Source organism: Podarcis tiliguerta, assembly GCF_965153285.1.
Source record: "Podarcis tiliguerta genome assembly, chromosome: 3".
Lineage (NCBI taxonomy): Eukaryota > Metazoa > Chordata > Lepidosauria > Squamata > Lacertidae > Podarcis > Podarcis tiliguerta.
Genome location: NC_139536.1, coordinates 63,536,534 through 63,558,368, shown reverse-complemented (window position 1 = coordinate 63,558,368; position 21,835 = coordinate 63,536,534). Strand labels below are relative to the sequence as shown.

General features: G+C 45.5%; 1 protein-coding gene and 1 long non-coding RNA gene across 2 annotated transcripts in view; one reads left to right on the top strand and one right to left on the bottom strand.

The window, feature by feature from the left end:
- The window catches only part of THEMIS (thymocyte selection associated), a 64,024-nt gene that overhangs the window by 9,716 nt on the left and 32,473 nt on the right, over window positions 1–21,835 (bottom strand). The gene's annotated exons all lie outside the window — the stretch shown is intronic.
- LOC310675059 overlaps window positions 4,218–21,835 on the top strand; it is a 38,672-nt gene continuing 21,054 nt past the window's right edge. Inside the window, exons 1-2 of the long non-coding RNA XR_014509906.1 lie at window positions 4,218–4,322; window positions 6,763–6,868. This is a non-coding gene — a long non-coding RNA (uncharacterized lncRNA). The remainder of the gene's footprint in view (window positions 4,323–6,762; window positions 6,869–21,835) is intronic.

Genomic DNA, 21,835 nt, shown 5'->3' with positions numbered 1-21,835 from the left:
AATCTATGTACCTCAGTATACAAATAGCATATTTCCACATTTACGTACAGTGGTACTTCAGGTTAAGAACTTAATTTGTTCTGGAGGTCTGTTCTTAACCTGAAACTGTTCTTAACCTGAAGCACCACTTTAGCTAATGGGGCCTCCTGCTGCCGCTGCGCTGCTGCTACACGATTTCTGTTCTCATCCTGAAGCAAAGTTCTTAACCTGAGGTACTATTTCTGGGTTAGCGGAGTCTGTAACCTTAAGCGTATGTAACCTGAAGCGTATGTAACCCGAGGTACCACTGTATATGTAACATTCAACGTGTGTGTAGTCTGAGTACCTGTCTACGCAATAGTTGAGTGGTACAAATCAACAACTGTACATTATTTTGCATGAACACTTGTACATGCATAGAGACAGCTTTTACCTGAATTCAGTGTAACGTGTGAACAAACCTATTGCATCACATCCAATGCTTGCTACAAAGGGTATGCTAAGGGTTCCTACAACAGTAATGTCTGCCTCCCTTCCTGCCAATTGGCCTGAAATGCTACCTGTCATCCAGTGCAAACATACACCCTGCAACTCACGTTAATGTCTGATGGGTAGGAACGTACATTAGTACATATCCATAATAAAATCTAGTTGTAGCCTAAAAATAAAAAGAGGTGTGTATTGACTGGCTTTTAATTTAAAAACCGAGGGATTTCCAGAATTCTCAAATGATTATAACATTTTATCTTCTCAAATTATTATAACAGATCATTATTATAACACTTTATACATGGTGAAAAGTAAGTGGATAATCAAGCTTAAGGGATTTTTATTTTTTATTTTTTTGGTATAACAGTAACTGCACCACAATGTGCAAAACATACAAGGAATTATATGGCAATGAACATGCCACAATTCTTCTGCCTGATACACACACTACGAGTGCGTACACACACTACAAGAGGAGAGACAGTATACTTTGATGAAGTTGCACATTGCTAGACAGAACGTTACATTGTTATATGGTTGCAAACTACTCTAGTGAAGAAAATGGCCCATTTATTGGAGTAATCAGTGCTGGGCATTGCACTACAACTTCTGCCGTACATTTATTATAGTTACCCATACTACGAGATACAGATCATAAACCTCTAACTGCAATCTTTAAAGAGATCCTAGAGAGCTCTTTCTGATGCCTTCAGAAATTCGGGGGGGGGGGGGGAGACTAAAGAGATGTTGGCATTAACTGTTGCCAATTATCAACCTGTCCAGTGGATGTTTAGTTGTCTTATACTTTCAAGCTCAGTATGCCCACATTGACTACCAGTGACTCTTCAGGGCACCAGGTAGGAGTCTTTTGCAACCCCACCTGGAGATGCCAAAGAATGGAGTTTCTTGCAAGCAAGCAAAGTACCAGTAGGTGCTCCACCACTTAGCTGCATCTCTTTCCGAGAATCTTCCATGTGGCAGATGCATACCTATAAAAGCAAAAATTCACTACCAGAGTTGTGATGGCTACTACTACTACTGTGACTACAACCACAATTAAAAAAACACTGTGTCTTCTAGTAATGGCAGAGAGACAATGACTTCGGGATCTTACTTAGACCGTGTACACATTACCAGCTTAAAACGCAGCGTGGAGTTTCCTACCACCACTACTGATTTAAAAATCACATTTGCATATTGCTGTATACATCTGTATGGTTAAGGTGTGTTTACAAGTCACCCACTGTGTGTCTACACCAGTGGGTAGAGATCAGGTATAGAGCAGGTGTTAGGTATCTTCATAGAGCCTATGTTTTCAAATCAGACTGGAGCTGGTTTCAGGGGAAGCACATCAAACACGGGATTTCTCAAAAAACCCTACAGGATAGATGTGGACCATGCCTAACATCATGTGTCCATGGCTTCACAAGCCAGCAGCAGGAAAGCATTGGATGTAAACAGGAGGGTGCACACAGCCTTGGAAACAGGATTGGGACACAATATATTATTGAGATAATATGCCATCAATTTTCTCTTCTACTTTTTAAAAGAAGCAAGTAGCAAATTGGTGATAGACAAAAGCTAGACTTTGGTCCAAAGTAGTTGAAGGAGCCCTTCTCCCATTATCTGCCTAGCCATGCCTTAAGATCTGTTGGTGAGTGTTGGTGAGGCTTTCCTTGCAACCCCAACATTGAGCTTAGTGTTGACGTGGAGAAGAGCCTTTTCAGTTGAGGTTCCCTCCCATTAACATCAGTGGGAGAGGGAAAATCTGAACATTGCTGGCCAGGCTCTGTAGAGTACAACTATTCTGCTCACATCACTGGAACTGAGCATAGGATATGTAACTCAACAACCAATAAAAGCACACCCCATGCATATGATCTCTAAACGGAAACATTGGGTGCACATCATGAGGCTAAATGTCTTTGGCCTCCTGAAAACTCACAAGACAGAACTTCATAAAGGGCACTTTATAAATAAACAACTTTATAAATGGAACACTTGACAAAACATTTGCCTCCTGGGGATTCAAACACATTGCTAATGGCTCATCCTAGAACCCTCACCCTCACCTTGGGACTCCAAACACAAATGCATGCTGTGTGTGTTGCCATGCAAGGGTGTGTTTTGGGGTATGTGCTCCCATTCTTGGCTTCTGCCATATATCAGGGCACAGCCTCCCTCCTGATTGGTAGGATGTGTTGATGTTTCCAGGGACATTGGGTGTGGGTGTGAATTTTACATTTTTTTTGTACCCCTCACCCACCCTCTTGGGCTGAGCATGCCTTAGGCACAGTGGCTATTTTGCTGGCATAGCAGTGGCGTATCTTCCATATCACTGTACTGTGTAAGATGGATTTCTCTGCCCCTTAACATGGTCAGATACAACTTTGACAGAGAGGATTTTCACACTTCCCAAGTCTAGGTCCACAAAATTCATATGCCCGGCTCACATTTCACTATTCAAACATTAAGAAATCCATTTCTCCAGCGTTTTGTTCCTCTCCTATCAGCCACCAGCCTTTAAAACTGGCATAATCGTGATCCATACTTATGTTGTTTTCCCCATGGAGAGGCAAGACCTTAGCAAGAAACCAGGATTTTGCTCAAAAGCATCTCTTTGCTATGAATCGGATGTCTGCATGGCTATCCATAATTGATGTTCACAGCCATTTAAGATAAATGCCTTTAAAATATAAAATTAGAAGGAGCTGGGAACCTTTGAGACTTCACAGGGTGCTATTAATAAACTAGACAGCGAGTCAAGGCTGATTTGTTCCACTCTGGAAAAGATAATGATTTTTTGATTGTTACTTATTTTATGCCACAGTGGCCTTCCTGCTTAAGCTGTCAACAAGCCCAGCTATACTGCACACCAGAGTAATATCTTGCAAGGGTATTACATAACTACAGTTATACGAACTGACAGGGTCCATAGTTTTGCCCAGAAACTTTAAACGCACTGCCCCGGCATGCAGATCCCAACCGAGTCCCCTGGGCAATGTGGAATAAGGAATTATAGGTTTCTAAAAGTCTTCCAAATGGCCAGTGACAATGAAAGGAATCTTCATGCAGCCTTGTTAGCATACAAGGCGGCAAGTAGTGCTTCACATTCTTTATTTTCCTGAAGAACTTGGAAGGTACGTATAATAAAATGTTCATGAATATTTTTTAGCATCAAGTGCCTATTAGTCATGCCTAAAGAGGAGGTTCAACGAGAGTCCAAGGTGATAATCTCAGAGAAAGCAACACAGTTATGACAACGCAGCAGCTACATTGGGCTAAAGTAAATAATGTGTTGTAGTTTAAACCTGCTCTACCTTTTCATTTGGGAAGAGTTTAGCAAGCACAGTCGGTGTGTGGGTGGGTAGCAGGCGCTGAAATGGAGGTATAATTTGAGTGTGGTAGTTACGGTGCCCATTTTACATTCCACATAGCACATTTTTCATTAGACGATTAGGACGGCAGTTTTTGAAGAAGACAACCATAAAAGATTGTGGATAAATCTTTATTTAAACTTATTACTATCTCATGATGAGTTTCAAAAACAAATTGCCTTAGTCCAGATGCTCAGATGTACTTCCTCAGAGTGGCTGGGGAAACCCAGCCAGATGGGTGGGGTGTGAATGATAAATTATTATTATTATTATTCCTTGCAAACCCAGCCTGCCTGGACTGCCTTGGAACTTTAAACGGGGAGAGGTGCATTGTGGGAAAGGCAGGCAGAATTGCCTCATTCTGTTGTGAATAGAGAAGCCTGACTATGTCCAAGTAGATTTAGGAGCCTCCTTCCTGCAAGAAACTACTAAGCCACGGTAAATACCTTCACCAGGAAAATGTTGAGCTTTTAAAAAGTAGGTGAATTATTCCCCACATGACACATTTAGATAAGCTAATGTATTTTCAACTTGTTCAGTAGGTGGAATTCTATTGTAATTTTTTCCTGAGGCAAAGTCTACCACACCTGAACAGAGTCAGCTAGCATTCCAGGTGCCTTGCATACATCTTAATTCAAGCATAATTCACTAAAACAGATACTTTCCACCTAATGAAAAATAGGGTCATCTGAGGAGGAAATCCAGTTTCTCGTATGCACTATTGACCTTTATTTTCCAAAATGTAATTGGGGAGAGGGGCCTATTACCTGGTAAACTGATAAAATGTTCCATTTTGAAGATTTCCATTTTTAAAAATGCCTGTTGTGTATTAAAATGCTATGTAACACACAAATGCTTTGTAAATAAACAGGGAAAGGGTGGTGCTAGGGAAACCTACTTTATTAATTATTTGCTATCTTCAGGGCAATGCCGTGGAAACCACTAGATGTCTCTGTTTCCTGTTTTATGCATTACACTTGAAAATTAATACAGCTAAGATATTCCATTTTAAACTCTTCATTTCAAGGGTCCATAACTCAGAGTAAAAATTCACTGCAGGCAACGACTTGTCATAAAAAGATCCAATCTAAGAGAGGTATTTATTTTCTTCTACTCCTCCTCTTCTGTACATTTGAAAATATGCGGCTCTGCATAACAGCAGTACTAAATTGTTAACTAGATTCAAGTTTGTCTCTGGGCACTGGTAGATGAAATAGCCGACAAATAATGCAGACTTTAAAAAAAACAAAACCCTAATCCCATGTGAAGAGAAAGTATAAAAAGAGGGGAAAGAGAAGGAATTGTTTACAGGAACAACTTCCGAAGGGGGATGATGATACTGCATTTAGCTTCCAGAAGCATTTTGAATTCATGTTACACCTCTTTCTTCCCTCCCTCCATCTCATGGTGCAAATCAGAAACAAAATATTTCATGTAATCCTCCCTCCCCAACACAAAGTGCAGAGAACATTTCTCCTGGATATTATAATTTAAGCCCATTCCTCACTTTTTATGAAATATTTTCAAAGTGACTCACAAAGATTTAAAAAAACAAAAACGCCATTAAGATGAACAGAAAATAAAAACACACATAATACTAAAAACATTTATACACCAACAATGTAACAAGAAATAATATACATATATCCATGCAGACATTTCTCCACCATACTAAAACTGGCTCTTTTTCACAGAACTTTGTTTGGGACTCAGAGCTTGTTTGTAAATTAAGTTCTCTGAATGTCCCCACTCCCTGAGGTTAGGTTTATTGTGACTTAGGAGAGGGTCTTTTCCTTTGTACTACCATGACCTTGGACCACAGGAAGTTTGCCTGGCACCTGTTCACATATTTTTGAAGCCAGCAAGGCCAGCCCAAGATGTTTTCCTTCCTGAGTCAAAGGACAAAGATCCCACCCCCACCCAATTTGACATACAGAAACTGAATGGATTTGCAGCGGAATCTCACTTCAGCATTCTCCACAGGGCAAAGCAGCCTAGTTTTGGGCATGCAGGACAAGTGATGTGGCATACCCAGCTCTGTCCTCCAACAAGGGCAATTGCCAGAGGCTCAGGAAGGACAACTGGAGGTGGGAAGGCTGCCACCAGAGACTCTAGCACCTGCAGCCCAAGGCGATTCTCTGGGTATGCCAACTTATTATTTATTTATATATACCCCGCCCATCTGGCTGGGTTTCCCCAGCCACTCTGGGTGGATCCCAACAGAATATTAAAAGCACAATAAAACATCAAATATTAAAAACTTCCCTAAACAAGGCTGCCTTCAGATGTCTTCTAAAAGTCAGGTAGTTGTTTATTTCTTTGACATCTGATGGGAGGGCGTTCCACAGGGCGGGCGCCACTACCGAGAAGGCCCTCTGCCTGGTTCCCTAGAATCTTTTTTTCCATTTTTATTTCCCCAGACTTTTAAAAACTCCAGTTGAACAGCTTTTTCTTTTTAATTCTGCAACTATCATTTGGTGTTTTTCTCGTTCTGTATGTGATTGCATATTTTTAACCATTTTACATGATAGCATATATCTATATTTATATAGGTATTTTTCACACCAGATTGGATTGTGTATCAAGGCTGAGTCACACATCTATGTTCATTGCTTGATAACTGCAAGCAGCAGCTGGAGATTCCGTATATGTAATATATTATCATATGTCAAATGCCAGAGGCAGAATTTTCATCTCATCTCGTGTCATCTGAAATACAAAGTTCTGAGGTGGAGTCAGTTACAGCTGTTTCTGGCCATGCCTTCACCTTACAAGCACAGCTCCTTGGTTATCATTATAATCAGAACTGTTCAAGCTTGGAGATGTATGCCCTGCTATCTTAAGTACTTTACATTTTTATAGCATGTTTTGTCTTCAGAACACCAGACTATTGACATTGACTAATGAATCTTCACAGAATCCCAGAGGAAGATGTGGCTGCAGATCATCGTTTTATTTTACAGGTGGGTGAACTGAAACACAGACTCTACTTGTGTCAAGAAACGAGAGTGGCTGGAAGAAAGGTAGGATTCAGATATAGAGCTTACTTTAGCTCTATTCACAGGGAGATTGTGCAGGAAAGCTCTAGTTCTGCCTTCTCTACCCAGTCACCTTTTGTGAGTTCTGAGCATAGCTGTCAACTTTTTCCTTTTTTAAAGGGAAATTCCCTTATTCCGAATAGGATTCCTCGCAAGAAAAGGGAAAAGTTGACAGCTATGGTTCTGAGATGACTGTCTACATCAGCGAAGCCTCTTGTTCTTGTGGAGTTTTCTGCACATTTTGGCACCCTAATCCAGTGAAAATTTTGGGTTGCAGAATAAGCTTTCCAGTCATGCAAAAGTACCTCTGGATCCAACCACACACATATATAGCCAATGGAGAAATGAATAATATAACACAAGGCCAAACTCTTTCTTCAAGAGTTATGTTTCAGCCACTTGGGGCCAGAAATGGGTTTCTTTACATCCAGGGCAACCAACATGAAACTGCATCCAGCCCAATAATTATGATGTAAAAGATTAACAGTTGTAATAAAATGAAACAACAAATACATTTACACAAGTCTTGATAAGGCACCATTAATGAATATTAAGGATTATTTCAAGAGGTCTAAATTTGTTGCTGACTTTGGAATGGGGAAATTGGCAGTACCTGTTGTTTAAAGCTTTAAATTTCTAATGAAATTTCTGCAGTATTTAACTCACTCCCCTATTTTAGCATGAAATACAATGATTGCCCATGACTACTAATAATATGTGTAACATTAATCATGATTTTGGTACCTCTTTGAATCAGGTGCCCAGGACTCTCACTCCACCCTAGTTCTGGCCCTGCAGCTGCCCATAGGAAGGTGGACACAAAGGATCTGCATAAATCATATTGGGAAGGGTATTTCACTGTCCAAGTGCCACAGACAGTAAAAAAAACTTTTATCTCCACCCATTGACCTTCAGGTGGCAGGGAGACAATCAACAGGTGTCAGTACCTGAGCAGCATGGCGGTGCATGCTCAGATGGAAGAAGACTGGCCTTCATATATGCTGGACCCAAACAAATTTTAAGCCCTAAATTTAGCTCAGCTGGTTAGAGTGTGGCGCGGATAACACCAAGGTTGCAGGTTCAATCCCCATATGGGACAGCAACATATTCCTGCATTGCAGGGGGTTGGACTAGATGATCCTCAGGGTCCCTTCCAACTCTAGAATTCTATGAATTCTATGAAAAGGTTAAAAGGGGGGACCCCAGAGGTTGTGTGATGCTGTTTTTGTGTGTGGGAAACTGCAAACTGAAAATGCAAAATGGCATATTTATGATAATTTAGGAATTTAGGATGGTTTTTTTAGGATGGAACTTAGGAACTAAAAGAGGAACACACACACACACCACATAGAGAGAGAAGTTTATGATGTGGTGAATGTGCCTCCAGTGTTTCTCTGGGATACCATTTTAAAGTATTTATATTGCTAGCTGGGATCTGGCCTCTGATAAGAAAAAATTGATATAGCAAGCAACAAGCTCAATAAAACTAGATTATTTTTTCCCTTGTACAAGGAATCACTAAAATGAAGAAGTATAATAGTTTCAGATAAACCTTTCAGCTAAACTTCTGTTGCTGCACTTTTCCATATTTCACAGAACATTACTAGAGTCAAGATTTCTCATCTTGATGACTTTAGTTTGTGGCCCCAGCAGAAAACAATCCAGCTGAGTTTTGGATATATTTTCAAATTTTGATTGTTCAAAACACTGCAAAAATAAGGTGAAATTATTCAACACTGTTCCACTGGATGTGTTGCTGATTATTTTATCAACTTCACATTTCCCCCCATCACATAAAAAGTAGCTCATCATTCATTCAACTTTTCCCATTTTTTCTTATTATGCCTAATTTTAATATACCTATAAGGGACATAGAACAAATATATTGGGAATATATTATTCCTGAAGGAGTAATATCTTCTAGTTACAAGTAAACAAATGCATATGTTTTTACTTATTACTAGAAAATATCACTCCTTTAGGAATAATATATTCCATATTCAGAACTAAGAATGGCATTTCCAATAGTGCACAAACATGATTGTAAAAGTACTAGAAATAGTCATTAGTTTCTTTCTGTAAATTCTCCATTCTAGCTCTCTGCCTAACATGAAACTTTTCAGAGCTCGTTTTGATGTTATATAAAACTGTCCATTTCTTGTTCCAAAGAAACTGTTCTGCATATCACAGAGAAACTGAATATTACCCTGTGGTTATCAAAGGGATTTTAAACATTACATGATCAAAAGGAAAGTAGCTGATTAGCAAAGGGATACTTAATCCAACTTTGTCCAAGTTGGGTGTACATGGAGATGCCCACAAAGAAGGCCTGTATTTGAATAAAATTCATTGCTATAGGAGAGGGCAACTCCATGTCTGCTTTGGAAGACCCATGCCATAAGCAATACACAGATAAATGTGTAGAGAAATGCAGTGTCCCTGTGCATTCTGCTCATAGATGAGGAGGAGGAAACTTGGTTGTGTATGAATTGGAGCTCCATGTGTGCAGCTTTTGTTTTCCAAATTATTCCCTATAGGATGGAGCTCCTTTACCAAAAGACTGTTTCTTCCTCCTTTGTGAAAGAAAGACTAAAAGAGGAGGGCAGCACTAAACTTCAAACCAACAAATAATTAGGCAATTATAAAAAGGAGATAGAAAAAAATGTTTCATGTTTTTGGAGAAGCACTCTATACTATACCATATATAACAGCTGCTCTGGAACTTTTACATGGAAGTTAATCCCCATCAGTAGGCCTTATCTCTTCTCATGCTAGTAATAGATGGGTGGGGTATAAATAATGTTGTTATTATTATTATTATTATTATTATTATTATTATTATTATTAGTGTGGGAGGGTTAAGTGATCTTATGCTGCAAACTCAGTTGACAGTATCTGTTGACATACAGTATTAAGAGTTTAGGAGAGCACAAACTTTCCTTCCTTTCTTGTCAACCACAGCAAACTGATGGATGACTATAAAGTTACTATGAATTCTTTTTAGGTCTCTAATAGCACAAGTACAAGAAAATAAACCTAACAAGCTTTCTGTTCAGAGGTTTTTTCTATCTAACGTTGCATATCTTTTGCTTCTTCTAACACAAGGAGCAAATGGGAAGTAGGGCCACTCAAGCTACTTGAGTATGTTTCCTCTGATAATCAGAAGCATGTTTTACACTTTTTATTACACATTTTTCTGGCTGACTGGTACTTAACTGCACTATGTTTTACGTTTTTGTAAGCTCTCTTCCTTGCTGTACTTATAAAGAGAAATGGCCCTGATTAACTGGCTAAGATAATCAAATGTCTGGCTCACTTCATTTTAATGCAAGCATCACTTAGGTATCTTCAACAGAAATGCCTGTTTCTGTCCATTATAGCATCACCTGCTGTACTAAGGGCACATTCCAGTTCCATATTAGTTAACACTGTATCTATGTTTCGCACATTAACCACACTATACGTCTAAGCACAGCACTGGTAAAAGATAATAGCAGCATAGGAAATAGAATCATATAGAATCATAGAACTGAAGAGTTGAAAGGGATCCCGAGGATGATCTAGTCCAACTGCTTACAACGCAGGAATCTCAACTAGATTGTACATGACAGATGGCCATCCAACCTCTGCTTAAAAGTCTCCAAGGAAGGAGAGTCCACTACCTCTCCTGGGAGTCTGTTCCACTCTTGAACAGCTCTTATTGCCTGAAAGTTATCCCTGATGTTCTAGGAAGGAGCAACCAGCCTGCTCCTTTGCCACCTGCAGCTGTAGTAACCTGGAATTTATTTTAAACCATGTTGTGGTTTCATGGACAAGTTGTCTGCAAAACCACAAGTGAATTGCAAGATCTTGATCCAGATATTATGGGCTATTTGTAACACACACACAGACACACAGACACACAGACACACAGACACACACACACACACACACACTTCATTTAATTGCTGAGCTACACATTTAGTTTGGCCCTGAGTTGTATAGATCATAGGTTCTAACATGAAACTCTAAAAAGAAAAGGGTGGTGGGAAGCAAAGGAAGAGCTGCTGCAGCAATTTTTTAAAACAATATTATGTTAAGTGCAAAAGCATTAAATTTGTATAAATGCTCTACCATTTTCATACCCACCCTTCTGGCACTGATTAGTCCACTTGAAGAGATATATAGTTGAACTACACTGTTTGTAATTTTTAATCTAGAAACATCAAAACACTTAATTCTTAGAAATCACTGAATATTCTGCTTGATTTCACTGTGTAATATATGCAGTGTCCTTATGGAAATCTTATAAAAATAAGCAGCTGAGAGACTAGGCTTTGTGTGTGAGAGAAAAAACTTTTTTAAAGCATACACTTGAGAGCTGAAATATAGCAGAGCTATACTCATCATTGCACTTCATAAGTCAGATCATATGCTTGCTAGGAAGTTCCACCTTTGATAGCACAGGTGTTAACAGCTTTGGTCTAAACCACTGAGCCTAGGGCTTGCCGATCAGAAAGTCAGCGGTTCGAATCCCCGCAACGGGGTGAGCTCCTGTTGCTCGGTCCCTGCTCCTGCCCACCTTGCAGTTTGAAAGCACGTCAAAGTGCATGTAGATAAATAGGTACCACTCTGGCAGGAAGGTAAACGGTATTTCTGTGTGCTGCTCTGGTTCGCCAGAAGCGGCTTAGTCATGCTGGCCACATGACCCAGAAGCTCTCTGGGGACAAATGCCGGCTCCCTTGGCCTATAGAGTGAGAGGAGCATGCAACTCCAGAGTTGTTTGTGACCTAACTTAATGGTCAGGGGTCCCTTTACCTTTTTACAGTGTGAAGACCCCAAACAGAAAGCAAAAGTGAGTAGAGGAATTGGACATTTCTCCTGTGGGAAGTTTCACAAACTGTTACTCACATGAGATGCCCATTCATTTCCCCCTTTCCATATTATTACACTGGAAGTATTATTTGCTCTTATTTCCTTTTCCTGTGTTTCAAAACTCTGTAATAATTTCCATTCTAAAAAACAACAAAGCTTTATTCTGATACCTTGTATGTAGAATGGGGAGGGGGGTCAGCATGGGAGCCAACAGAAAAGAATGAAATAATGAATTGTGATTCCAACGTTTGTTTGCTATTACGTGATGCATTTTTGTGTTTGTATATTGTAAACCGTCCTGTGATCCTCGAATGAAGGGCAGTATAGAAATATGTTATTATTACTATTATTATTATTATCAATAATAATAATAATGACAACACTACCTTTCAAAGTCGGTGCACAGGGATAGGATGAGATAAAAATCTGGCCCACTGGGCCAAAATAGATTTGCTACCCCTGGATTATGAGAATGCATGCCAAAGGTGGTTAACACATGACTTAGCAGATGCTGAACTACAATTCCCACCATCCCTGACATTTGGTCATGTTGGCTGGGGCTGCTGGGCATTGTAGTCCAACAGCATCTAGCAGGGCTAATGTAGCTGCAGGCCTTTTATGCACCTTCTGAATCAATTTATGCAGATACTCAGATACCTGTGACTGGATTTCCCATCGCTTTAAATCTGAGTAGTGTATTGGCCTGAATATAAGCCGCACTTCTTCTCCCAAATTCCGACAGCTAATATTTCCGACCTTACAAAAAGCCCGATATCACTGCTGAAACAGACAAACGGTTAACACTCCCTTAACTCTTTAACTCCTACTGGAGGCCTGGTGAACAGGGCTGGTGGGTGGCTGGTGGGCAGATGCCAGTGCCACTGCCTCACACTTCCCACTGTGCACCTCCACTGTTGTTGGGGGGGTACCCACCCAGTGCTTGGAACGGCGGGCAGTGGAACAGTGAGTGCCGGTGGGAGCTGCTGCGCCACTGCCACCATGCGATCCCCCTCTGCCTGCACCACCAGTGTTAATAGAGCAAGGGTGTGCCTGCCTGGTGCGTTGTGAAGCGAGTTGCGCCCCCCCTGCAGAATGTCTCCTTTTGCTCAGCCATACCCACCGCTGTTAGGGAGCGTATAGGGTGCCCACTCAGCATGGAGGGGCAGCCAGTGGTGGGTTGTGGGTGCCTGGGTGGGCCGCCGCCGCCACTGCCCTACGCAAACCTCCCCCAGCTGCACTGTGTAGGGCTGGCGCTCTGGGGGAGTGTCAGGGCACCTTTGGCAGCCCCCATCATTTCCTTGTGCACCGTACTGGTCCTCTAGGGCTGCAATTTTTTGCTTGGACCATGTGGTCGCCTCCATGTATTGTCTTTTTTTCTTTTCCCCCTCTTGAATTTTAAAGGTGCGGCTTATATTCAGGTGCGGCTTATATTTGGGCCAGTATGTACGTAAGAGTGTTGGGTGGGAAGCTGATGAAGAACATAGTACTGGAGGAGTGAAAGTTTAACCCCTTTCCTGGACACCATTTCCCCAGTGAAAACCACCCTTTAATTGTTTACTGACCGGTAGAGCGAGCAACCAACCAACCAAACATATGTGTCAGAGCTGGCTCCTGGTCCCAGCTCACAGAGGACCAACGCTAGCCGGTAGTAATGTATCAAAGTCTTTATTGAAGTATAGTTTCCATTTCCAAGCCTCAGCGCCCCAGCTCTACGTCTAGGGTCTAGACCGGCGAAGCTCCATCTGAATCTCCGCCCCCTGTACACCAGTTTAAGACTCTAATCTTACTCCACCTCTTCCTTCTCTCCTTTCTCCTCTGGGTCCTGCTACCCCCCGGGGTCTCCTCCTTCCTGGACTCTTCCGATGCAGACGTTGACCCCCCTGACTCCTCCCGCTCTCTTCGGCGGGCTTTAGGACCTGGCTCCCTACCCGGGCTGCCAACTGTGCTGCCCTCCTGTATATTTGAACTTGGCGCGCGCGCGCGTTTAACCTTCCTCTTGACCGTTTCCTCGCTCCCTGACGGAGGCGTGGTCAATACTGCCTCCTGTTCTCCCGCTGGTAGCGCGCCGCCTGATCCCGATGCCTGGGACTCCTCCCCCCTACTGCACTCTGGTGTGGACGCTGGTCCGGATTTCCAACTGCTGCTCTCTGAGTCTCCTCTGGCCCCTTCTTCCTGAAGTGCCCCCCTGGGCACTCCCCTTGCCCTGACCATGGGAGCCCCCTTTTGTGAATCCTCCGATTCACTGGAAAGACTCAGAGACCTCGGACCGCTGTCATCGCTGACATTTCCTTCGGACTCCTCCCCCTCGCTCTCCATTTCCTCCCTCTCCTGTGCCTCTGCTCCTGAACCCCTGACATCCATCCCCCCCTCGAAGCCCCCCCTCCCCTCCTTCAGGTGTGGGTGCTGGGTGCTCCGTCGTTGTGGGGGTGAATGGCGGATACAGTTCGTCCCCCGTGGCGTGCATCCAGCCGGATAAGTCCGGCTCGTCCTCCGTGCTCTCGCCGACCTCGATTTCCTCTGCTTCCATCTCTGTGCCGCCGTGCTCGAACCCAAAGTCCTCCCCCAGCACGTCCATGTCCATCTCTCCCCCGGTCACCTCTGGGGCCGTTGCCTGCCAAGGACCCCCCAGCCACTTCCTGCTCCACCGCTCCTCTGGTCGATCGTCCCACCAAAAAGAGCGGTCTGAGGCAAACCCCGAGGGCGATCCCTCCGGGGAACGTGTGTCTGGTGCCGGTTCTTTGTCCGAGGTGAACCCCTGGAACGTGCTGGCTGAAAGCGTGGGTGTGAAAAGCCAGTTGTCGAAATACTCGGCTGGCATGGGCCTTTGCGGGAACAAGGCATGAAACTCTTCCTTGAGAAGAGGCTCGTCCAAAGCGTAGTCCGGCACCCAACGGCTGGCGCTGGCCGGGGTACCTTCGCTGGCTAGAAAATATTCTACTCCCTCTTCCCCCCATCTCGAGTCTAAAATCTCTGTGACCTGGTTGATGGGTTCCCCTCTTGGCGACCCCCTCCTTGTGGGCGTCTCCCTATATGGGTCTGGTGCCGTGCCCTGCGCCTGAAATCAGTGAGGTGCTTTGTAGGGCGTGAGCACTGACCTATGGAAGACTGGGTGCATTCTGGATCCCTCCGGAAGTGTCAACCGGAAGGCCACTGGATTGATCTGTGCCTCGACTTGGTAAGGTCCTAGCTGCCTATGTCCGAGTTTCTTCTTCGCTAATGATCTGGTCGGCACTGCTTGGGCTGCTAACCAAACCCAGTCTCCCACCTGTATGTCCTCCCCAACCCTTCTGTGCTTGTCAGCCTGCAGTTTGTATGCGTGCTTTGCTAGTTCTAACTGCCTCCGAAGTTGTTCGTGAACTTCCTGCAATTCTGACGCTAAGACTTCCGCTGCCTGTGGCTCCCCCTCCCCCAGTCTCTCTAATCCCGGGAAGGTTCTGGGATGCCTCCCATTGTTGGCGAAGAACGGTGTCACCCCCGTGGACACGTGCTTCGTGTTGTTGTAGGTGAACTCAGCGAGCGGCAGGTAGTCTACCCATGTTGCCGGCTGCTGATTTGCATAGCATCTCAGGTACTGCTGCATGATGGCGTTGACGCGCTCCGCTTGTCCGTTGGTCTGCGGGTGTCTCGCCGACGCTAGGTTGATCTTGACGTTCAGGAAACCCATCAGCTTCTGCCAGAAGTTCGAGATGAACTGTCGCCCCCTGTCGGACAAGATAGACCGTGGCAGACCGTGCACCCTGAAGACGTGGTCTATGAACAGTTTGGCGGTCTGTTCCGCCGTGGCCACCTTCGCGCACGGAATGAAGTGGGCCATTTTGGTGAACATGTCCACCACCACTAGCACTGCTGTCTTGCCCCTCGAGCTGGGTAAATCCGTGACAAAGTCCAGGGCCACCCTCTCCCACGGTGCGATCGGTGTCTGCAGCGGTTCGAGCAGTCCCGCCGGAGGTTTGTGCACTGACTTGGCCCTTTGGCAGGTGTCGCACCTCGAGACGTACTCCGCGACTTCCACCCGCATCTTGGGCCACCAAAAATCTCTGGCTACTAATTCTGCCGTCTTCTCTTTGCCAAAGTGCCCGGCGGTGGGTGCGTCGTGCAACTGCTGCAGTACTTTCGCGCGGAGGTCCTCTCCCGGTACGTAGAGGGCCCCTCTTCGGATGAGCAATCCGTCGCGTATCTGGAACTCGTCGTCCTTCGCCGTGCCCTTGTGCACCTCCTCCATCTTGGCTCGTGCAAAGGGGTCTTCCTGCAGCGCTCGACGGACAGCATCCAGGTCCACGGTTGCTGAAGCGCACGCCCAGGCTTCCGGTGCGAAAATGTGCTTGGCCGCTGCTGGTGCCGCCTCTTCGAGGTATTGCGGCTTTCTGGACAGTGCATCTGCCATGATGTTGTTGTCGCCTGGGATGTACTCTATCCTGAAGTCGAAATCTGCAAAGAACTCCGCCCATCGTATGTGCCGCTGGTTCAGGAACCTTGCCATGCGCCAGTACTCCAGGTTCTTATGGTCCGTGCGAACCTGCACTGTGTGTTTGGCTCCGATGAGGAAGTGCCGCCACGCCTTGAATGCTGCATGAATGGCCAGCAACTCCCTGTCCCAGATGGTGTAGTTCTGCTCCGACTTGCTGAGCTTTCGAGAGTAGAAGGCGCACGGTCTCCAGTCCCCATGCGGGTCCTGCTGCAACAGTACTGCTCCCACGGCTCTGTCTGAGGCGTCCGTTTCAACTCTCATCGGTCTGCTGGGATTCACGTGCAGTAGCTGCTCTTCGGAGGAGAAGAGACGCTTGAGATTCTGAAAGGACTGCTCCGCTTGCTCCGTCCAGATGAATTTCTTCTTCTTGGAGCTGAGCATGTCCGTAATGGCCGCCGTCTGCATCGCGAACCCCTTGATGAACTTGCGGTAAAAGTTGGCGAAACCCACAAACCGCTGGACCTCCTTACAGTTGCGCGGGCTCTTCCAGTCCAACACTGCGCGAACCTTGGCGCTGTCCATGGCGAGCCCCTTGTCCGACAACTTGTATCCCAGGAAATCTACCTCCTTCCTGTCGAACTGGCACTTTTCCAGCTTGGCGTACAGCCTATGCTCCTGCAGTCTCTGCAGAACTTCCTTGACGTCTCCCTCGTGGGTCTCCTCTGATTCCGAGAATATGAGGATGTCGTCCAGGAAGCAGACGCATTTCTTGTAGAGGAGACCCGCCAGTACGTGATGCATGAAGGCTTGAAAACAGTGAGAGCCATTTTGTAATCCAAAAGGCATGACTCTGTATTCATAGGTGCCCAGGGGCGTGAACATGGCAGTCTTCCATTCGTCGCCCTCCCGTATGCGAATCAGGTTGTACGCCCCTCGCAGGTCCAACTTCGTGAAGACGCGTCCTTTCCTTACCGTTGCGAGCAGGTCGTCTATTTTGGGCATAGGAAAGGCCGTGGGCTTGGTCTTGGAATTTAAGATCCTGAAGTCCACTACAAGCCTCTTTTGGGGCGTGTCTTTCTTCTTCACAAAGAATACAGGACTGCCCCCCACTGCCTTTGACTCCCGGATGAAGCCGCGTTTCAAGTTGAGGTCTATGAACTCCCTGAGTTTTTGCAGCTCGTCTTCAGACATGGAATACAGCTTCCCGGTTGGCAGCGTCGCCCCTGGCAGGAGGTCAATCTTGCAGTCATAGGGCCTGTGGGGAGGCAGCTTGTCCGCTTCTTTCTCGCAGAAAACCTCCAAAAACGCTGCATACTTGAGTGGCACTGCTTGCAGCGTGCCTAATTGTAGCTGCTGGTCATCCTCTTCCCCTTCCGGGCTAGGCAGGATGCAATGTTCCGCACAGTAAGAGGAACCGAAGGTCAGTTGGCGCTGGTACCATGCCATAGCTGGGCTGTGCCTGTGCAGCCAACTCATGCCCAATACTACAGGCGTGTCCGACAAGCGGGTGACATTGAAGCTGATGACTTCTCGGTGATTCCCAATTTGCATCACCATGGGAGGCGTTTGCTGCACCACTTGCCCCCCCAGCAATTCCCTGCCATCCACCGTGACAACCTGTAGAGGCAGCGTGGCTGGCAGTAGTGCTATGTTGTGCTGTTGAATAAAGTCCAGTCCTATAAAGTCTGCGTTACTACCAGAGTCAATGGTGATTGGCACTTCCAGAGTGCTTCCATTGGGCAGTTGGAGTGACGCTGTAAGCTGCACCACTGGTTTGGGTGGGAGGGGGTCTGTGGGCTGCAAAATTGCTGGGGATTGCTTCATTGACTTGTCTGGCTGGACCCCAGTGCTTCTTCCTCCAGCCAGACTCCGTCGTTTCCCTGCTGTGGTGTTCTCTGCTGAGTTGCGTCTGTGACTGTTGCCGAGGCTGCAGTGTGCTTATGGAGCCTCTGGGGACACTCTTTCGCCATGTGCTGAGCACTCTCGCAGATGTAGCACTTCCTGTTCCCTCTAGGAGGCTTCGTTTTGACTGCTCCCGGTGTTAGGGCTCTGGTAGCTGACTGAGCCCTGGCACCTCCAATCTCCATCGGTTCTTCTCCCCCTCCCTGCGAGGGTGTGGATTGCGCACGCGCTGCATCTTTGGGAGAGAAGGGAGGTGCTCTGGCTGGCGCCCGTCCCCAATGTCCTTCTTCTCTGTTCCAAGGACGTTCTTCCAGACGCACCCCAATCTCCAGCGCCCTCTGGACCACTTGCTGAGTGTTCTTTGGTCTCTCCCCCCTTGCAATCTCAGCTTTTACATCTGCATTCAAGCCTTCCCAAAAGAGGTCTCTCACTGGAGCAGAATCTTTCTCCCATCCCAGCGCATGGACTAATCCAAAAAAGTGTGCATGGTACTGCCTCACACTGGCTCTGCCTTGTTTAAGCCCGTGTATGTCTCTTCTGGCAATATCGATGTCTATCTTTGATAAAAAACACAAATCCATCGCTTTAATGAAAGCCTTCGCATCTTGGAGCGCCGGATCATTATCTCTCCATAAATTCCTCAGCCACGTTTTGGCCTCCCCATGCAAATGGGACAAGATAAACCCCACTTTCTCTCGCTCATCTCTAAAGTCTTTTTCTAGCAGATCCAGCGCAAACAGCAGGTCTGCTCGGAAGTTGGGGTACTGCTGTAAACTCCCGTCGAAATGAGATACCAGACTGCCTCCCCTTCTCCCCAGTCCAATGCCCTCTGACTTGGGTCCCGGTTGCCCCAGTGTAGAAAGCACTTCCAACCTGGCTCGGAGATCTCTGCAGGCGGCATCCATTTCCTCTTCCCTTTTCTTAGAGGCCAGTACCTCCGCGTTGAGTTGAGTCACTGCATTTCGCAGTTTTGTCAGTTGCTGTTCTGCAGTCATCTTGCCTGATTTGTGTGAGCTCTCGAAGCACCACTCCTCTGCCCTCGCTGCGTCGACTCACGTTGCGAGGTTCTTGGTGCCAAAACTTTTAGTGAGATGGAGCTTACTGTCAGAGCTGGCTCCTGGTCCCAGCTCACAGAGGACCAACGCTAGCCGGTAGTAATGTATCAAAGTCTTTATTGAAGTATAGTTTCCATTTCCAAGCCTCAGCGCCCCAGCTCTACGTCTAGGGTCTAGACCGGCGAAGCTCCATCTGAATCTCCGCCCCCTGTACACCAGTTTAAGACTCTAATCTTACTCCACCTCTTCCTTCTCTCCTTTCTCCTCTGGGTCCTGCTACCCCCCGGGGTCTCCTCCTTCCTGGACTCTTCCGACGCAGACGTTGACCCCCCTGACTCCTCCCGCTCTCTTCGGCGGGCTTTAGGACCTGGCTCCCTACCCGGGCTGCCAACTGTGCTGCCCTCCTGTATATTTGAACTTGGCGCGCGCGCGCGTTTAACCTTCCTCTTGACCGTTTCCTCGCTCCCTGACGGAGGCGTGGTCAATACTGCCTCCTGTTCTCCCGCTGGTAGCGCGCCGCCTGATCCCGATGCCTGGGACTCCTCCCCCCTACTGCACTCTGGTGTGGACGCTGGTCCAGATTTCCAACTGCTGCTCTCTGAGTCTCCTCTGGCCCCTTCTTCCTGAAGTGCCCCCCTGGGCACTCCCCTTGCCCTGACCATGGGAGCCCCCTTTTGTGAATCCTCCGATTCACTGGAAAGACTCAGAGACCTCGGACCGCTGTCATCGCTGACATTTCCTTCGGACTCCTCCCCCTCGCTCTCCATTTCCTCCCTCTCCTGTGCCTCTGCTCCTGAACCCCTGACAATATGTGTTCAAATGAACCATTTAAGAAGGTTGCCATTTGTGTGAAGATGAAGATCTGCTTGCATGCAAAACTCCAACAGACCTTCTTAGGTTTGCAGGGAAGCCTCACCTCACAAGCCATAGCTTTGGGATTCAGCTCATAGAGAAAGTCAATGATCTCTATCCAGGTCCAGCCCAATCAAAACTCAACCATGCACAGTCCCACTTTGGCCTATTGTTCTCCTTTTAGATGATGTTACATCCTGCCAAAGTCCGCCCGGCCCCTGCCCAGACCCTGAAAGCATCTCTTTCTTCAAGTAAGGCCAATAGTCTCTCAAAGAAACTGGTCTGCATATAGAATCACAGAATCATAGACGTTGGGAGGGACCCCGAGGGTCATCTAATCCAACCCCCTCCAATGCAGGAATCTCAACTACATGATAAATAGCCATCCAACCTCTGCTTAAACACTTTCAAGGAAGAAGAGTCCACCACCTCCTAAGGGAGTCTGTTGCACTGTCAAACACTCTTACTATCAGAAAATTATTCCTGGTGTTTAGTTAGAATCTCCTTTCTTGTAACTTGAATCTATTCATTTGGGGTCTAGCCTCTGGAGCATGTGGAGCATCCACCCTCCATGTGACAGCAATAGGATTCACTTATTGTTTGGGGATGTGCAAATTAGGTAGGTTTACATTAAATTTTCAACCAAACAGAATTTTCCCCTCATCCTTCTTATCTCAGTAAGACTTAGGCTGGATCTACACAGACCTTTTAAACGTTGTTAGAACAATATTAGATATAGCGCTCTAAAATGTCACAGGGCATACTGGCAAATAAAAAACGTTCCTACCTTGTTTTGTCAGTAACAACGCAGTTTCCCTATTTCAGGGTCCTCTGTAGCCCCCTCTGGTGTCACATTTTAATAATGCATTATTAATGTATCTGTTAAGTTATGAAAATCCATCCTTAATCCTTCCTTAGCATTATAAACCATGAGTGTAGATCTGCCCTTAGTCTCAATCATGATTAAATTTAGCTGAACCGGAGTGTGTGTGTGTGTATGTGTGAAAGAGAGAGAGAGAGAGAGAGAGAGAGAGAGAGAGAGAGAGAGATGCTACCTAAGCTAAATGCATGATTTAAATTTCAGATATGAATGTGAAATATCCTTATTTTTAATCTTGGCCAAATCCAAATACACAGTCCTACTGAAGTATAAAATTGAGTGCATATGATCAGCATCACTTTCTTCTGCTGTTACACTGATTTGCAATGGATACAATCCAAAACAAAGTTAAGCATGCTTAGTTCTGTATTGCATTGTGGCCAACCGAGTCAAGACTCTAACCCCAAATTCAAAGCAATACTATGTTGTGATACTGCAAATATGTAAATCCTTCAGGCAGCCTCTGTAAGCAGAGGCCTATGAGCTGAGAAACTGGAACTAATCAGGTCAGACACTTCTCCTAATGCCTATATAATAATACATACAGTGTTAGCATTTTCTCTCTCCATTTCTTAGTCCCTGAATTTCCTCCTGCCAAATCCTTTCCATGCCTTGCTAAGCAACATATTAATTCCAGCTGGTCCATTAAAATCATTAAGTGGAAATTATTGTTACTTTTTAGAATGAAAACTATAAACACGCACACATCCCTCTCTGCATAATCCAAGAATATTGTAGACCTCAGTTGATTTCACTTTATATAACCCATTAATAGCACACAGCAGCATCAAAAGCAACAGATTGTAAGATTACTCTAGCATTGTGTTCACTCCCCAACAGTTACAGAGGCACAAAAAGAAAGGGCCAGTTATCAAAAACCATTAGTAATTTCATCAGTATTCCTTGCCTGTGATACTCACAGGGAGGGAAATAGGCTCAGTCCACACAAAGCATGGCTATCAAATGATTGCAGAATGCCTACATAACATCCATGCAGATAT